Raw genomic sequence first — 13,612 nt, 5'->3', positions numbered from 1 at the left:
CAGAAACACTGATGATTTTTGTGCTCATAAGTGCTTCTCATTGGGGTTGTCTTAGTTGTGCTTCTTGAACTGGCTTATCATTTGAAAAATGGAGTGACTTCAGTTGACATTATCTACCTGAAGACATGAATTTGTCACCAACATTATCCCAACACAAGCCCTAACTTGACTTGTGAATGCAGTAAGTGCTACTTGTTGGGGTAGTTTTGGTGACCTCTGAAACTCTGGATTCCATTCACAAAATTTACTTGACTGTTCAATTTAAGAAGTGCTTCTTGTTGTGGTGATTGTATGAGAGATGTTAGCAACTACAACTGAAGAAACATGCCACTGGAATCAAATCCAGATCACCTCAAATGGAGACACTGATGATTCTTGGTACACATAAGTGCTTCTCTTTGGGGTTGTCTTGGTTGTGACTTCTTCTGCAGACATATCATATGAAAAATGAGGTCATTGTCAGTGAACATCATTTTAACATGTCTAGCAAAAGACATTAGTTTTGCACGAAAATTACCCAAACACAAGCACTGACTTGAGTTTAAAATGCAGTAAGTGCTACTTGTTGGGGTAATTTTAACTGCTGGAAACAACAGAATGTATGGGAGACCATATTTGAGGAAAATCACTCTCAGATAATGTCAGATAATACCACTGGTACACGTTGAGTTCACAATTGCTTCTCTGCGGGACTGTCTCGGTTGTGACGAGTTCCCTGGTGGAAGTATCTCCACAGAGCTGATTGAAGATTCTAAAAATCAGAGTCAAATTTTAGCAGCAGATACAAATGAACTTTTGTAACTCCCTGACTGTCTATGACAGTGCTTAATTTGCCTGTGAATCTGATCAGACTGAAACTTATTCAAGTCTACTTGGCTGCTAATGGCATGCATGTATATGAGACGATGGTCGTCTGATCATCAAGTACAAATGGTTTGATTGTTTACTCACCACTGTCCAAAAAGGAGGCGGAGAATTGTGCAAATGGTGGCATTCAGTATTTAAGTTGGGACAAATCTGTGCAACAAACACCACTCCCACTGCTACTGGGACACAGCGCTGAAGATATCAGAAAGAACATCAACACTGCGGCGGACACCAGAAGAAAGCAAGCTTCCTCACTGCAAGTCTGTGTTATTGGCCCAACCTGAGCATTGACTTGGCTGTTGAATTCAGTAAGTGCTACTTGTTGGGGCGGTTGCATGTCACTAATGCTACAAAAGGCTGCAACTCGTGACAAATTGTAATTGGAATCACATTCAGATCACTTCAAATAGAAACACTGATGATTTTTGTGCTCATAAGTGCTTCTCATTGGGGTTGTCTTAGTTGTGCTCCTTCAACTGGCTTATCATTTGAAAAATGGAGTGACTTCAGTTGACATTATCTACCTGAAGACATGAATTTGTCACCAACATTATCCCAACACAAGCCCTAACTTGACTTGTGAATGCAGTAAGTGCTACTTGTTGGGGTAGTTTTGGTGACCTCTGAAACTCTGGATTCCATTCACAAAATTTACTTGACTGTTCAATTTAAGAAGTGCTTCTGTTTGTGGTGATTGTATGAGAGATGTTAGCAACTACAACTGAAGAAACATGCCACTGGAATCAAATCCAGATCACCTCAAATGGAGACACTGATGATTCTTGGTACCCATAAGTGCTTCTCTTTGGGGTTGTCTTGGTTGTGACTTCTTCTGCAGACATATCATATGAAAAATGAGGTCATTGTCAGTGAACATCATTTTAACATGTCTAGCAAAAGACATTAGTTTTGCATGAAAATTACCCAAACACAAGCACTGACTTGAGTTTAAAATGCAGTAAGTGCTACTTGTTGGGGTAATTTTAACTGCTGGAAACAACAGAATGTATGGGAGACCATATTTGAGGAAAATCACTCTCAGATCATGTCAGATAATACCACTGGTACATGTTGAGTTCACAATTGCTTCTCTGCGGGACTGTCTCGGTTGTGACGAGTTCCCTGGTGGAAGTATCTCCACACAGCTGATTGAAGATTCTAAAAATCAGAGTCAAATTTTAGCAGCAGATACAAATGAACTTTTGTAACTCCCTGACTGTCTATGACAGTGCTTAATTTGCCTGTGAATCTGATCAGATTGAAACTTATTCAAGTCTACTTGGCCACTCATCGGCTGCTAATGGCATGCATGTATATGAGACGATGGTCGTCTGATCATCAAGTACAAATGGTTTGATTGTTTACTCACCACTGTCCAAAAAGGAGGCGGAGAATTGTGCAAATGGTGGCATTCAGTATTTAAGTTGGGACAAATCTGTGCAACAAACACCACTTCCACTGCTACTGGGACACAGCGCTGAAGATATCAGAAAGAACATCAACACTGCGGAGGACACCAGAAGAAAGCAAGCTTCCTCACTGCAAGTCTGTGTTATTGGCCCAACCTGAGCATTGACTTGGCTGTTGAATTCAGTAAGTGCTACTTGTTGGGGCGGTTGCATGTCATTAATGCTACAAAAGGCTGCAACTTTTCTTCTTGAAAATTTACTTGACTGTTCAATTTAAGAAGTGCTTCTTGTTGTGGTGATTGTATGAGAGATGTTAGCAACTACAACTGAAAAAACATGCCATTGGAATCAAATCCAGATCACCTCAAATGGAGACACTGATGATTCTTGGTACCCATAAGTGCTTCTCTTTGGGGTTGTCTTGGTTGTGACTTCTTCTGCAGACATATCATATGAAAAATGAGGTCATTGTCAGTGAACATCATTTTAACATGTCTAGCAAAAGACATTAGTTTTGCATGAAAATTACCCAAACACAAGCACTGACTTGAGTTTAAAATGCAGTAAGTGCTACTTGTTGGGGTAATTTTAACTGCTGGAAACAACAGAATGTATGGGAGACCATATTTGAGGAAAATCACTCTCAGATAATGTCAGATAATACCACTGGTACACGTTGAGTTCACAATTGCTTCTCTGCGGGACTGTCTCGGTTGTGACGAGTTCCCTGGTGGAAGTATCTCCACAGAGCTGATTGAAGATTCTAAAAATCGAGTCAAATTTTAGCAGCAGATACAAATGAACTTTTGTAACTCCCTGACTGTCTATGACAGTGCTTAATTTGCCTGTGAATCTGATCAGACTGAAACTTATTCAAGTCTACTTGGCCAGTCATCGGCTGCTAATGGCATGCATGTATATGAGACGATGGTCGTCTGATCATCAAGTACAAATGGTTTGATTGTTTACTCACCACTGTCCAAAAAGGAGGCAGAGAATTGTGCAAATGGTGGCATTCAGTATTTAAGTTGGGACAAATCTGTGCAACAAACACCACTCCCACTGCTACTGGGACACAGCGCTGAAGATATCAGAAAGAACATCAACACTGCGGCGGACACCAGAAGAAAGCAAGCTTCCTCACTGCAAGTCTGTGTTATTGGCCCAACCTGAGCATTGACTTGGCTGTTGAATTCAGTAAGTGCTACTTGTTGGGGCGGTTGCATGTCACTAATGCTACAAAAGGCTGCAACTCGTGACAAATTGTAATTGGAATCACATTCAGATCACCTCAAATAGAAACACTGATGATTTTTGTGCTCATAAGTGCTTCTCATTGGGGTTGTCTTAGTTGTGCTCCTTCAACTGGCTTATCATTTGAAAAATGGAGTGACTTCAGTTGACATTATCTACCTGAAGACATGAATTTGTCACCAACATTATCCCAACACAAGCCCTAACTTGACTTGTGAATGCAGTAAGTGCTACTTGTTGGGGTAGTTTTGGTGACCTCTGAAACTCTGGATTCCATTCACAAAATTGACTTGACTGTTCAATTTAAGAAGTGCTTCTGGTTGTGGTGATTGTATGAGAGATGTTAGCAACTACAACTGAAGAAACATGCCACTGGAATCAAATCCAGATCACCTCAAATGGAGACACTGATGATTCTTGGTACCCATAAGTGCTTCTCTTTGGGGTTGTCTTGGTTGTGACTTCTTCTGCAGACATATCATATGAAAAATGAGGTCATTGTCAGTGAACATCATTTTAACATGTCTAGCAAAAGACATTAGTTTTGCACGAAAATTACCCAAACACAAGCACTGACTTGAGTTTAAAATGCAGTAAGTGCTACTTGTTGGGGTAATTTTAACTGCTGGAAACAACAGAATGTATGGGAGACCATATTTGAGGAAAATCACTCTCAGATAATGTCAGATAATACCACTGGTACACGTTGAGTTCACAATTGCTTCTCTGCGGGACTGTCTCGGTTGTGACGAGTTCCCTGGTGGAAGTATCTCCACAGAGCTGATTGAAGATTCTAAAAATTGAGTCAAATTTTAGCAGCAGATACAAATGAACTTTTGTAACTCCCTGACTGTCTATGACAGTGCTTAATTTGCCTGTGAATCTGATCAGACTGAAACTTATTCAAGTCTACTTGGCTGCTAATGGCATGCATGTATATGAGACGATGGTCGTCTGATCATCAAGTACAAATGGTTTGATTGTTTACTCACCACTGTCCAAAAAGGAGGCGGAGAATTGTGCAAATGGTGGCATTCAGTATTTAAGTTGGGACAAATCTGTGCAACAAACACCACTCCCACTGCTACTGGGACACAGCGCTGAAGATATCAGAAAGAACATCAACACTGCGGCGGACACCAGAAGAAAGCAAGCTTCCTCACTGCAAGTCTGTGTTATTGGCCCAACCTGAGCATTGACTTGGCTGTTGAATTCAGTAAGTGCTACTTGTTGGGGCGGTTGCATGTCACTAATGCTACAAAAGGCTGCAACTCGTGACAAATTGTAATTGGAATCACATTCAGATCACCTCAAATAGAAACACTGATGATTTTTGTGCTCATAAGTGCTTCTCATTGGGGTTGTCTTAGTTGTGCTCCTTCAACTGGCTTATCATTTGAAAAATGGAGTGACTTCAGTTGACATTATCTACCTGAAGACATGAATTTGTCACCAACATTATCCCAACACAAGCCCTAACTTGACTTGTGAATGCAGTAAGTGCTACTTGTTGGGGTAGTTTTGGTGACCTCTGAAACTCTGGATTCCATTCACAAAATTTACTTGACTGTTCAATTTAAGAAGTGCTTCTGGTTGTGGTGATTGTATGAGAGATGTTAGCAACTACAACTGAAGAAACATGCCACTGGAATCAAATCCAGATCACCTCAAATGGAGACACTGATGATTCTTGGTACCCATAAGTGCTTCTCTTTGGGGTTGTCTTGGTTGTGACTTCTTCTGCAGACATATCATATGAAAAATGAGGTCATTGTCAGTGAACATCATTTTAACATGTCTAGCAAAAGACATTAGTTTTGCATGAAAATTACCCAAACACAAGCACTGACTTGAGTTTAAAATGCAGTAAGTGCTACTTGTTGGGGTAATTTTAACTGCTGGAAACAACAGAATGTATGGGAGACCATATTTGAGGAAAAATGGTTTGATTGTTTACTCACCACTGTCAACAAAGGAGATGGACAATTGAGCAAATGGTGGCATTCAGTATTTAAGTTGGGACAAATCTGTGCAACAAACACCACTTCCACTGCTACTGGGACACAACGCTGAAGACATCAGAAAGAAACATCAACACTGTGGAGGACACCAGAAGAAAGCAAGCTTCCTCACTGCAAGTCTGTGTTATTGGCCCAACCTGAGCATTGACTTGGCTGTTGAATTCAGTAAGTGCTACTTGTTGGGGCGGTTGCACGTCACTAATGCTACAAAAGGCTGCAACTTGAGACAAATGTCATTGGAATCAAATCCAGATCACCTCAAATGGAGACACTGATGATTCTTGGTACCCATAAGTGCTTCTCTTTGGGGTTGTCTTGGTTGTGACTTCTTCTGCAGACATATCATATGAAAAATGAGGTCATTGTCAGTGAACATCATTTTAACATGTCTAGCAAAAGACATTAGTTTTGCATGAAAATTACCCAAACACAAGCACTGACTTGAGTTTAAAATGCAGTAAGTGCTACTTGTTGGGGTAATTTTAACTGCTGGAAACAACAGAATGTATGGGAGACCATATTTGAGGAAAATCACTCTCAGATCATGTCAGATAATACCACTGGTACATGTTGAGTTCACAATTGCTTCTCTGCGGGACTGTCTCGGTTGTGACGAGTTCCCTGGTGGAAGTATCTCCACACAGCTGATTGAAGATTCTAAAAATCAGAGTCAAATTTTAGCAGCAGATACAAATGAACTTTTGTAACTCCCTGACTGTCTATGACAGTGCTTAATTTGCCTGTGAATCTGATGAGATTGAAACCTATTCAAGTCTACTTGGCCACTCATCGGCTGCTGATGGCATGCATGTATATGAGACGATGGTCGTCTGATCATCAAGTACAAATGGTTTGATTGTTTACTCACCACTGTCCAAAAAGGAGGCGGAGAATTGTGCAAATGGTGGCATTCAGTATTTAAGTTGGGACAAATCTGTGCAACAAACATGAGGGCTAGCGAGTACAGCAGAGGCGAGCGAACACAGCAGACATCTGAAATCCTGAAAGACCCTTGATGCAGGAGAGATTAAATGTCACTGATCCAGTTGCGTGTTTTCCATGGTACACGCTCTATATCTGCACCGACACACAGGCGTTTACCTGCAGCAGAGCAGCTGCAGGGGAGGAGGAATGTTGGGCCACATCTTTTCACTAAATTACCTTAGTACACTGTTACTATTGCTTCTAATTTGAGATATTTATCATAATGGCAACCATGGAAGTCTCAAAAACACTGACACCTGATCAGAGGAAAGCAGTGTGGTCAAAAGCCTTTGATTCCAGAGCAAAGCAAACCAATCAAAAACAAACTGATTCATCCAAACCAACAAAGCCTAAGCCCCAACAACGCATTAAGCCCAAATCACCTCTCATTTCTGCACACCTCCACCAAGATCCCAACCAGAGCCTGGATAATTTTATTTTAAAATGCTCTACAAAATACTGAACAAATGGAAAGATCAACGAGTGCCCCAGACCCACCTCTGATCAACATCAACAACAGCGACAGCTTGGACCACGACAATAAATCAGAGGAGATTTTAAAAACCATCTTTGGACAAATCCAGACCTCATTCAAAGACCTAAGTCTACATATCCAAAAGACACCACTTGCTTCATTTGTGCCAGACCTACAGCAAAAACTTACAAGAATGAATAATTTATTATTAAATGAAAATAATGCAGTTGCAGCTTGTAGACATAAAACATACACATAAGTAGTAACAGACAACCATGATGACCAGGACTTTATGCTTGTACAAAATCCAAAGAAGCAACTCAGACCCAGCACAAGCCCCAAAACAAACACACCACCTGGCAGATCATAGGAATGTATCAACTCACCCCCACCAATAATCAGAGACAACATCAACAGAACAGTTTTAAAAACTGAAAAAGACATTGCAAAGGAGATAATGTGATGCAAACCAACAATCAAAGTCCAAAAGCTGGTCAATTTGCAGAGAGGAGGGCTTCTGGTTTTCCCAAGAGATCCAAGCTCAATGAACCAGCTCCTGGCTCCATGGCCTGATGATGCATTCAAAAGCACCAAACTCAGCATAATGTTGGCAAACCATCAGAGTAACACAAACCAAACTACCAACCAAGTTGTTATTAAAGGACCACCCCCAAATATCACTATTGAACAAATCAAAGAGGAACCGAACCACCAAAGCATCCCAATCCAGAAAGCTCACCGCATCATAAGTAGGAAAACTGAACAACCAACAAACTTCATCAGAGTTCATCTCTCCAACCCTGAAGACTCTGTCAATCTCCTCAGTGAAGGATTCGTCATGGTTCTTTTCCACTACCATGTGAAAAAAGCTCACACAGCAACCAAGATAAAGCAATGCTTCAGTTGTCAAGGTTTCTATCATACAGCCCAGCAATGTAAAAATGAAACTAAATGTGTTAGATGTGGGGCAGGTCACTTATATAAATCACGTGAAAGACTAAAACATGAACCTAATTGCGCAAACTGCGGTCGCAATCACTCTGCTGCCTCCAAGCAACCTACCTACCTGTCCATGATTCAGCTCAATGGTTTTTCCAAGGTCCAGCCTCTCCCCCATCTTCACCCCAGCCAGAAAACTCCTCGACCCCTGACACAATGCCCTGCTCTCCAAAATGACCTCAAGACTCTATGCCAGGATAAAAAACAATATGAAGCCATTTGTAAATGCCTCGAGAAGCACCTTCAGTAAATAGTTCATTTATTTATTCCCTTATTGTATATACACCAACTTAATATTTTACATATAAATATAAGGGGTATCAGATGAAACAAAGAGCTTCTCCACATCCTACAGGAAAATGATGTTCATGCAGCTTCAATAAATAAAACGTTTCTCTCCCCATCACTTCTCCATACTAGGCTATGACATTCTAAGAAAAGACAGATCCCTCCACTGTACTAAATAGTTTAATTGAGCAGACTGATCTAGTTGTACTGAACAATGATGAGCCAACATATTATTCCACAACACACAACTCAGTGGACATCTTAGATCTTTGCCTCTACACCCCAGAATTAGCTGGAAGAGTAACAATGTTTTCTGTCTGTGGTGACATCGGCAGTGACCATCTACCAATACTCACCTCACTCGGTCTCGAAGTCCAGGCTATTAAGAAACAGCCAAGATATGACTATAAATCAGCAAGGGAAAGCATTCACTCTCTGCCACCAACCAAAGTGTCCAACTTCCTCTATGCGACCCAGAACCTTCTGCCATGGACCAGATCCATCTTGCTTGGACAGATACTCTTCACTGCCAGAGAACGCTCTGTGGGCCTCAGAGGAGATCCTAAAGGCCCAAACAACCTCCCCCCTTCTCTGATACGCTTTATTAAAGTAAAAAGAAGACTAAGGAGAGAATTTGTGAAAACAAGGTCTCTGGAGATCAAACAAAGAGTCAACCAACTACAAACACAAATACGGAAAGCAATCAGGAGGGAATGAGAAAAGACATGGAACTGATTTTACACAAACTTAAACAATGACCCAAATCCAAAAACATTCTGGCAAAAAAATCAATCAGCTTAATGGAAGAAAAATTAATTAGAGAAGCACAGTTTTAACACATAATGGTCAATTGATTGATGAAGAAAAAGAAAAGGTACAGGTTTTAAGGAACACCTGCAAAATGTCCATTAATGTCCAGATGATCCCTTGTTTGACCCAGAGTGGAAGGAAATAGTAGAGCGGCAGATCTGTCTACCTACCCACTTACCCATCAAAGATTTAGAAACCAATCACCCTTTAATCAAGGTGGTTACAATAACTGAACTCCAGGAGCACATTAAGAAGCTCAAAGTGAAAGCCTCTGGAGAAGACACAGTGGACAATCAGCTTATCAAGGAAGCATCAGCAGAGTTTTTCGCCGTTCTTGTGGCTCTGTACACACTTTGCCTTCATGTTGGTTACTTCCCAAAACCCTGGAAATCAGCTCTGGTGTTTCTGGTGCCCAAACCACACAAAGACCCCCACCTGCTTGTCAACTACAGACCTATTAGCCTCCTGAGCTGGAAGCCTGGGAGGGTCAAACTAAACCCCTCAAAAACACAATGTGTGCTCTTTTCCAAACATCCATGCAAAAATAAGCAGGTAAATCTTAGCCTATATGGGCAAATTCTCCAGACCATCCCCACATCGAGAAGGAGACTCAACCACCTGAAAGTTCTCTGCAGAAAACAAGGAGGAGCGAATCCTGAAACAGCTGTGAGGGTGGATCAGTCATACATCAGACCACTCTTTGAATACGCATTTCCTGCCTGGGGCAATATAGGGACAACACAGCTCACAAAAATCCAGACTGTCCAAAATATTACCATAAAAATGTGCTACAGATTACCCAGCAGCACTCCCCTGTGTGTCTTAGTGAAGTACTGACACAGTAACCTGACAACATTACATATGCAGTATTTTAAAGGACAACAATTTTTTATGGTTCTTATCATAAAAGTTTTCATTTATTTATTCTTTTTATTTTTATACTTTCTCTTATTCTTAATTATGGTACAATTATAATATTCTTTTATTCTTTGTACCACTTTTATGGTATGAATTGAAAATTATGGTGATTGAGGTGAGGTGATGGTGAACTAATGGTGAATTAATGGTGAACTGTGGTAACCTCTTCTTCCCACCCAATTCCCCAGCCCAGACCAACTCCGATTGGAAAAATATACTGTATATATATATATATATATATATATATATATATATATATATATATATATATATATATATATAGCAGCTTTTTGAATTAATTTTAAAAATTTTATCTATTTTGTTTTCCAATAAAGTTGAGTGGCACAATGTGAAGAGAAACACTGAACATCTTGTGCTCACCCAGATAGCACGCATACGTCTCGCCGACGTCAGCCTCAGATCATGTGTCAGCATTCTACTCGTAAAGTCTGTAAATACATCTGAGAAGCATCAGCCCATAGCAGGGACATGGTTTGCCAGAGAGTGGGTTTATGTGTTCCATTTCAAAGTCAGTGATAGGTCGGCTATGGATCGATACATTGCACGTTATCCAACTGGTGCCAATGGAACTGAGAGCAGGTGTTGTAGACAGAGAGGCCACTTCATGTCAGACAGGACTAGTCTTCAGATAAGCTCATTTTAAGCAAATATATAAAAAATAGCTATTTTATAAATATGACATGCAGGGTTAGCACCATGTATTGTTAAGCCCTGACTGGGTAGCTAGATAGCTTAGCGAACGTCACAGACCTGAGCAGCAAATGTATCAACTTAATTTAGCCATTGCTAGGTAGCCATAAGTCCTTCCAGCACACGAACAATCTCCATCTGGACAACAAATCAGTGTTGAAATTGGGAACAGGTCAGGTAACATTAGTTACCTTTGGTGCTTCATACAGTGTTGCCTGTGACACTGTATTAAACATGGGTTATTTGTAGGTCTTGTTGTGGTGCTTTTTAACATGTTTAATAGCTAAAGAGCATAGGGCTAGTACTATTAACTACAGGTCTCTTATCAACTACGGTGGCTCTGTAAGGTAGGACAGTGGCCAGGAAAAAAGACAGCGACGTTTTCCTTCCTTGGTGTGTATTTTTTTTTGTTTTTACTTGTGAAGTATGGGTATAGTATTGTATAGTATAATGCAATTAAACTTTATTCATCATGCAGACGTTGTGTGCTATCTGGGCAATACCCGATACACTGTCACTTAGACAGCTGGCTGTCTATTTCTTTCTCACTACCGGCCCTCCAACAGATAAAATCTACAAATACCTCACTGTACCAGAGGCAATATGAAGCATTATAATGAGAAATCTTCTCAAAATAATGAAAAACATTCCAAAAAATGACATACATACAAAGCCATTATTTTGAAACAGGAGAGGCTGGGGGCAACTGTAATATTTAAGTTGAAGTGCCACTAACACAATGTAACAGCAGTTTGAGAAAATAGCTAAAAAGACAGATGTACAAAAGGAATGAAAGGAAAATGAGATAGGGCATGCACAGTGTAGTAGGAAATAATAATTATTAACACCAATGAAAACATGTAAAATGGTACAGATTTTCCCAGGAAACTTGTGTAAACGAGTGTAATAAATGTCCCTTTTAAACTAGATGAATACACAGGCTGTAAACTGAATGTTTTTAATAATTCTTTTCTGCTGGTCATGACTGTTCCTCTGATGTCATTTCCATATTCATACATGTCTATTTTATCTCTGTTCCCACTGCTCATGACTGTTCCTCTGATGTCATTTCCCTAGTCATACATGTCTATTTTATCTTTCTTCCTCAGAAGAGCAGGTATAGATTATTATGAACCTGCTGCATGTTGTCACACACCATATTTACTGCAGACTATTTGAATGCCGAGGACGACACATCAGACGTTGGTGTAGGGAATTCATCTTGCAGCGTTAAGAGGTAAACTTTGTTAGATTACTTTTTTCTTATATGTAGAGATGATTAAAAACAAAAGAAGTGCAAATGTTCATGAAAATGAATATTCAAGTGTAACAAACAGACAGCTTTGGACTGTAGGTGTATAGACCAAAATGTTTTTTATCATTAAATTCTTTTAAACTTCCTTTAAAGTGAAGGATTTACAAGTTTGTAAGTGACATATGCAAAATATAATACAATATATAGAAGTAAATGAGACTGAGCATTATAGATAAAGTACAATTAATGAGAAGCAGTACTACTGTTCAGACATTTCAGGAATGGAGTCCATATATATTAAACTAGATCAATATACAGTATATAATCTCTGACTGTTTTAATTATTCTTTCCTGCTGATCCTCACTGTTCCTCTAATGTCATTTCCATATTCATGCCTCACTATTTTTCTCTCTGCCTTAGAAGAGCAGGTACAGATTGTTATCAACCTTGCTTCACATATATATTTATATAGTGTGTTCTTCCTATTATTATTGTTGTTGCTGTTGTTGTTATGTCTATCATGTCTATTAGTCTGATCCACCAGTAAGAGTTATTTTTTGAGGTGTGTGCCAGGTGAGATATGCAAAGGTTTTGTGTGTTATGACAACGTGATAATTTATGAAAAGTGTCCAGCAGGAGTTATGAAAATAAGACAGGTTAGTCAGTTAAAGGGATAGTTCACCCAAAAATGAAAATCCAGTCATTATCCACTCACCCTCATGGCGATTTAAGGTCAGGTTTAGATTTTTAGTCCACAAAACACTGTAACAAGCAGACAGCTTTGGACTGAAGGTGTGCAGAACAGTGCTGTGAAGCCAAAATGTTTTATATCATTTGGATTTTTTTAAAGTATTAAAAGTTTGTGATTATGTTCATTTCATCTGCATCTTTTCTCAAAAGTTAAAAAATGTCTTGCTTTGCTATGCTTTAAAAATGTCAACTTTCATGACATTTTCTTGATTTTCTTATAACCTTATTTTGGCCAACTCGTCTCAGACTGTTGGGCTAATCATCCTGAAAATGAGTCGGCGTCATCTACAGTCTTTGATGATCCAAAGATATAAAAGGAATTTTGATTCATCAATCTGTTTGGATTTTATGAGCCAAACAATTTTTAAGAAAACAGCTAATTTTCAATACCTCATGAACGCATTGAGGTATCAATATGAAAATTAAAAGTTGTGTTCAGGACTGTTCACTAAGCTAATGTATTCAAGTGCATTGCATTTCACCTCTAGGGGGCACCACAAATTTGAAAAGTTTATATCTCGTAATTGGCAGCATAGATTTATACAAAAATCATTTTGCAGGATCTTGGGTCATGATTCCGTGGATGCATGAACTTGATCTGATTGATGGTGGGCATGATGTATCGAAATCTAAATTTACTGATACTTCCAAACTCCAAAAAAATCTTACATACGTCCTCCACAGCTGAAATTTCTTCAACGTATCTGCTGAATTGTGACAAAAGTTTGTCTCACTGCAATGTGGGGTCAATTTTAAAGTCCGTCACTCTATAGTTTTAAAATTATGAAAACTCAATTAACATCTGTATCTCCACAAGTTTTATTTTAAATGCTACCAAAATGGACACAGACGTTCTCTAGATAGTAGAGA

This window comes from Lutjanus erythropterus, chromosome 14 (genome assembly GCF_056507025.1).
Source record: "Lutjanus erythropterus isolate fLutEry1 chromosome 14, fLutEry1.hap2, whole genome shotgun sequence".
Classification (NCBI taxonomy): Eukaryota; Metazoa; Chordata; class Actinopteri; order Lutjaniformes; family Lutjanidae; genus Lutjanus; species Lutjanus erythropterus.
The sequence above is the reverse complement of the archived record's forward strand: the minus strand, read 5'-3'. Positions refer to the sequence as shown.